The following is a 7,292-nucleotide window of genomic DNA, read 5'->3' on the forward strand; positions in this document are numbered from 1 at the left end:
CTGTCGCTTGTTACCTACTGCCAAAGTTTTGGTTCAAGCTTCTAGTGGGGAATTTGTTAAAGCAACCACGCTTTTAGATTCTTGTTCTGATTGTAATTTGATGTCAACTAGGTTGGCTAAAAAATTGTCACTTATTACTTTGTATTCGGACACTTTGATTCATAGTGTAGGTGAGAATAAGACCAAATCATCTATTTCTCATTCAGCTTGCTTATCTTCTTCTGATCGTTCGTGGTCGGTTGAAGAAAATTGTATTGTAGTTGATAGCATATCATCTAATGTTCCTAGTGTGAACATCAATCTTTCCAAAATTTCAATTCCCGTTGAACTCAAATTAGCGGATCCATTGTTTGATCAACCTAAACCTGTAGATTTGTTACTTGGTGCTGGCATATTCGCATCTGTACTTCAGCCTGGTAAATTGTATCTAGCTCAAAACGCTCCCATTCTTCAGAAAACCAGTCTAGGTTGGGTCCTATTTGGTTCTTGTAAAACTATTCGTCCTATTGCAGCACCTCGTTCATGCCTCCCTGCTTCGCCTGTGGCCGCTCCCCATAGGGTCATGTCGAATTTTCTAACTTCAAATGATGTCTCTCATCAGTTAGAGAAATCAGTTCAGGTATCAGTTCAGGAAATCAGTTCTCAATCAGTTCAGGCATTAGCTACTACTTCTTCTCATAGTGATGTTATCTCAGGCATAATTAATAGTTGCTCCACCTATCACAAAATTGTTCATACAACAGCGTATGTTCTACGGTTCATTCATAATTGTAGGAATCAAAATTCAGTCGCTCCGCGCTTTGGTCAATTAGCTGTCTCTGAAATTTTAGAAGCTGAAAATTGTATCTTCAAATCCATTCAAGAAGAAGCTTACTCTGCTGAACTTAAAGCATTGCATCAAAATCAGGAGCTATTGCCTAATAGCTCTATTAAAGCCTTGTCACCCATTCATTCACTCATATTCACTGCTCAGAGTTGGTGGACGTTTGCAAAATGCAAATGCTTCCTTTGATTATAAACATCAAATATTGTTGCCTAGCAATCACAAATTCACTCGTGCATTGATTGTTGCTCACCATCATCATCTAAGTCATGCTGGTGTGCAGGCCACCATGGCCAGTGTAAGACAACGATTTTGGTTTCCCTCCACCCCTCACACCATCAAAAGTGTATTGCGGCATTGCATAAATGTGTTTTTGCTTTTCGGCTCTTCGTTCTGAGCAAATCATGGGTAGTTTACCAGCGGCCCGCATTCAGGCTAATTTTCCCTTTTACAATTGTGGTTTGGATTACGCTGGTCCTATTTCCATTCGTGTCGGTGGCCCCAAATCTTGTACTTCTTCTCCACCACTCTTCAGAAAAAAGACCCATTCCTCCACCACTCTTCAGAAAACAGACAAATGGTTAAACAATTGTGAAAATTTGAAGGTCAGTACGGTTGTCATCTTGAAGGATCCTGGTTCCGCGCAGTCCACTTTGAAGCTGGCGCGCATTACTGAAGTTCATCCCGGTAAGGACGACAAGGTTCGAGTTGTCACTGTTCTCACTCCCTCCAGCACTTTTAAGAGAGCTATTTCGAGTTTAGCACCTCTTCCCATTGATGAGGATTCTAGTTAATCCCCTTGCTCTTATGGTTTATTTCGTATTTTCAGGTTTCATTGTTTTTTCCCCTGGTTCTCACATGGGGCCCAGTTTTCAATTTCCAATTGCCTTGCCAGATTTTACATATTTCTTACTTTTTCTTATTGTGCCATACCCCCGTATGACACAAGGGGCCCAGTTTATGTAAAATCTGACAAAGCATTTATTGGAACGGTTCCACTTGTTACTCGTTCCATTACTACGTAGACATCATGTTGTCATTTTGTCCGTCTGTGCTGTCCAGTGACATCACAGTCAAGGTTCCATGTCACTGCCCCAATCAAGTTGGTTTTCTATATTATTCATGGTATTATTCGTCATTTCAATTTTAAGATTTGTATTATTCAATTTTTTGGAATTTATTTTGTCCTTTAGGCATCTTACTCTCTAGATATTTGCTATTTTTTCATCAAATGTTTTACTTACATTTCGAACACATCCAGCATGTCCCTTTTTCAGCCGAGCATTAGCTGTTTCCTTGTCTTTTGATCAGGTCTAGTGGGAGAGTGCACTTTCGCTCCCGGTCTAAACTTTTCATCCATATTCATCTGATCTACGGAACGTTTTTGGAAAGTAAATTATTCTTCAAATTAATTCGTTTATTCTATTCTTCAATTGTGATTCAATTATTGTCAAATTGTGTTCCTTGGAGGGTTATCTCTTATGATAGAGCCCCACGTTATGAAGCTATTATGTAAAGTGGTAAACCTTTGCAAATCCTTTACAGATGATACAGTGTTATTGGTATTTATAAGAGCATTTGTTAAATTCCCTCTTTTGCGAATAAATTCACAAAAAATTAAGGCTGTTCGGCTCGCAAAATTACTGGGTTCAAACCTCAGCTCTAGCTCAGTGGTAGATACATGAATTTTACAAATACAAGTAATCACCATAAGGTTCAATGACCGGTGATTAATAATTCTTACCGCTGCTTCTATGAAGTTCTTGAAGAATACCAGTGAGAAAATTAAAAGAATATTTGATGACTGATTATCAGTAACCATGTACCCACTAGAGAATAATAAAGACCAACTATAGTTGTTTCTAGTTGATTCTTAAAACGCTCGTCATGAATACAGGTATTCACCAATTTATCCTTCCAAAATTCCTTAGAACTTACAACGCCAGTTCTTGAAGCTCTCTGGATCCTTATATGATATAACTGGAACCTTATTAATATAATTTTCAATATACTTGTTCTGACAGATTAAAGTGATTATCATCAAAGGATGATAAATACTGAGTGCTCTTAATAAGATCAATATTACTTGATTCAATAATTTTATGTGCTGCTGGATATTTATTGGTATTGAAACAGTTCAAACTGTATATCACGAGATGAACTAGGATAAAATAAATTTCTATGATTTGTATGCTGACATAAAACACAAAATATATTCCCATAAAAAGTGTATATAAGATATTCGATATATCTATAATTTTTCTTAAATAAATTCTTTCTAAAATCTGAATAATTATCACAAGATTTAATAGCTTTCACAATAGTGAGTTTCAAATTCATAAACACATTATATTTAATACTGACGCTTAGACTTCCAGTCAATACAAATTTATACAAATAAAAACCTGTTTGGTCTATAGGTTTGATATGATATACTTTGTTCAATTAACAAAATTAATAATTAATAAATTATTATTCAAACATGAGATCTCAGGGATTTATATGAATTCGGGCCGTGCATGGAAGTAAGCTTCCTACATATATCAAATAAATTTATAAAATGTTCTTATGAACTATGTGATATTACTCAACACGTGGTGACTTTTTATTTAATTTAAGTCAATTTGAATAGCGCTTTTAATTAATTCCCCACTATACGCAGAAAACCTAAAACGAGCTCGTTTGACTTATCACTCACATAAATGAAGTTCTTGACGGTCTCGTGGGTTGAATTAATTATTTCCAATAATTAATTAGGTAGGCTCCTTTTGTCTCTGCTGGGCTAGCGCGTGGTCCAGATTCTTATAGATTTCTTTTTCTAATTAAAGATATACTTATAGGGAATAATTACAATTACGAACTCTTCAACAACACTGAGTTCACAGATAATTTAACATTTAATACAAATATTTCACATTTAAAAAAGGGTTTGGCTTAATAGTTTTAAAATTTTAAAAAGGAAGAAAGAACCCTAAACTCCATGTGCATCCTCTCAGGTCGAGATCTTAAGCCAGAAGAAGGAGGTTTTCAGAAAAATTTGTCTCTTCCAAGAATAATTCTGTAAGCTACTCTCTGATTGGTCTTCAATTTAATAAACTCAATACAATTGGTCGCCTTGGAATCAGGGCTTCCTCAACTTTATAATAGAAAAAATTAAATAAAAAAGTTTTTATACAAATATATGGAGTGTTTATCTTGAATTAATTTCATAAATAAATCGTAACATACGATTTTAATAGATAATACATTTAGTTTTTTATATGAGTTTTGTATACTCTTGATTTTTCGTGCTTTTTAGATTATAATAAATATTTATACAGGAATAATAGTTGTCCGTATTTCTACACATCAACTTCCTTTAGTATACATAATATATCCTTTGTGAGTAAATTTTATATAATTCAACCTGTTATACTGGTTGACCGAATGATCAGCTGATTCGCTCAGCATTGATTCTAATAATTATCGATTTATTCAAGATCAACTAATTCTTTTCAAAATGTAAACAAATAATTCTAACCTCAATGTTCATGCACACTTTTATTTTTTATAATCCGCCAATAATAAGTAAGCCGCTTTATAATTTTTTGATCTTGCCAATGGGTTCTCATAGTTATTGAATCACAATTATACATGTTTTCTTATCGTTTTTGATAATACTATTACTCCTAATCGCTAATAATATTTGATTTAAGTTGATTCATCCTTTGACTAGGTCTAACCTTCTTTCCATTTTATAATTCTATTAAAATTCATTGGTTCATTTCAAAATATTTGATGGTACTAAAGTACCACGTGACACAATACGCCCTCTGATTTCTGATATAAAACGACAATTCGAGAATATAATATAATTTTATGATCCTGTTGGTTTCGGATCAGAAATCACACATGTTACACAGTCTGTTAATAAATCTACTGAGAATTCTGTCTCCTAACAATTCAACAAAATATACAATAATAAATAAATTCAATTCAAATACATACGCCTTACATCGGCCAATCTCCTTCTACACACAATACACAAATATAAATTATCTCCTCCTCCATACAGAATATAAACCTTTTTTCCAATCCACACTTCGCCCTCAGGCTAGAAGCACATTTGAATGTTAGTGCAAAATCATTGCCAACCTAACAACCTTATAATTCTCTGGCTTGCAGAATATAATATTTCTTCTTCCTCGACATAGAATAGTGACTTGTACATTTTGATTTCAATCTCTTGCAGAATTTGGGCTTTGCTTTCATACAATGAATATTTTTAAAAGATAATCTTTGGTAAGTTTTATTAAAGAGAACTTCTTATTCATTTGATACATTGAAACTTTGGCTTAATGCTTTTTGGTGGTAACTATGTGGTTTGATCATTTGGCGGATAATTTTGTTTATTTTCTCAATTAGTTTACACATAAATAATAATAATATAATATTTTTATAATATCTTTACATACAATTCACATTTATATGACACTTGAGCCTTTCTTGGGGGTGTCAACTTAGGCGATTTATCAGGCATTGGATACTTGGTTTCTTGCAGTGAATGGCTGATTTTCGTTGGCTTCTGTTCATCAACTGTCGCCATTTTGATGTCTTCAAGATATACAACGGTAAGTTGGCTTTTAAATTAGAAGTTATTTATTCACTTGTTTCGTTAGTGAGGATGGTGTTAAAGATGGTTTCTAAATTTTTTATTTCATTATTTTCAGGTGTTGTTATTCGAAGTGGATACTCGTCTGCTAATTAAGTGTATTGTTGGTGTTCGTCTGGTACGTATATCTCATCAGGTAGGCCAATGACGTTTCATCAAAATATTATTATTTATATCCTTATCGCTTAGTGTCCCGATAATATGGTTTGAGATTAGAGATATTTTCCCACCAAGTTAAATTTGGTTTGCATTCTTCATACAACTGAACTGTATTATGTTCAGTTACGGCTGCTATTTTATATGGTCCAGTATAAATATGAAAGAATTTTCTGGTAGTTTTCTCCAACGCATTGGATAATCTATGGCTTTTTAAAAGTATTTCATCTCCGACACTGTATTTAAACTGTTTGGATTTATTATCATGATAATGTTTTCGTGAGGTCGCTGACCTTTCTAATCTCTGTTGTACAATGTGACAGATGTCTAGGTTAGGACGAGTTAAAGCATTCGATGGTGGGAAATCTATTAACTTTTCAATAAACATTTTATTTCTTTCTCCGAACATAACCTCTACTGGTGTATATCCTGTATTCTCATTGATACAATTGTTGAAGCATTCTTCCAGGAATGATGAATATCTAACCCAACTTTGATGTCTTTCAGAGCAGTACGCCCTCATGAATCGTGAGATTTCTGCCATACGGCGCTCCATGGGATTCGAGCTAGGAGAGTATACGGAAGTTCGAGATATTTTTATATCAGCCAGGTCAAGTATTCTTTTCCATTGTTTGCTACAAAAATATGATGCATTATCTGATAGAATGCGCTTAGGTTTTCCTACTTGTGGAGTCCACTTATTCACTACGCAATTTGCTAGAGCTTCACCTGTTAGTTTACAGATGGGAAAGAACATGGTGTATTTAGAGAATGTGCATGTTAATACGAATATATATTTTTTCCCATGTTGTGCTAGGGGTAGAGGACCATAAATGTCTGCTGATACTAACTCCAGTGGGGCGGTTGGCAATATAGGAGTAGATAGTATGATGAGAGAGCTAGAGCACTTGTGAAGTTTCTGCTACTTCTTATTTTTATAAAATGTATGTATTATTTACAAATTGTTATGTATTTTTAATATAATTCTGAATTTTTCATAAACAATATTTTTTATTTAATTATTTATACAAATTTTATCTAGTTTTTTATATTATTTTAATTTTTCTATAAAATATAATCTTTTAAATACAAATTATTATTACTTTTTATAGAATTTATACATTTTTTACAAAATGCTACTTTTTATAAAACCTCTAAATTTTTTTATAATAAATGGAAGCTGAAAATAAAACTAATGCTACTTCTAAATATTCTATTACAGAATTACTTGGTAATAAAATTAAACCAACAAATGAAAGATTTGGATTATGGTTACTTTTAGAAAATTTGAATAATAATAATTTAGTTACAAATATTGGAGATATTAATTATGTAGAAGAAGAACAAAAATTAGAAAAATTTATACCAATTACTAAACAATTTTGCGATAATATTATGTTAGTAAAAATAATAGATTTTATAGATTGTACAGGAGATTTGAAAAATGGAAAATTTTTAGTAAAAAAAGAAGCTTGTGGATCTTTTAATAGTTTATTAAGATCTAGATTTTCTCATTTTTAATTATCTGCACATGGAGTTGAAGCTAAAATTCCATATTTATTAAACACCAATTCTAAAAATAATTATATTATTAAAGGAGTTAAACAAATTATAAAACAAGATATAGAAATTATTAATAAAAAATATAAAAATCCAGTAGTT

Source organism: Nilaparvata lugens, chromosome 7, assembly GCF_014356525.2.
Source record: "Nilaparvata lugens isolate BPH chromosome 7, ASM1435652v1, whole genome shotgun sequence".
NCBI lineage: Eukaryota > Metazoa > Arthropoda > Insecta > Hemiptera > Delphacidae > Nilaparvata > Nilaparvata lugens.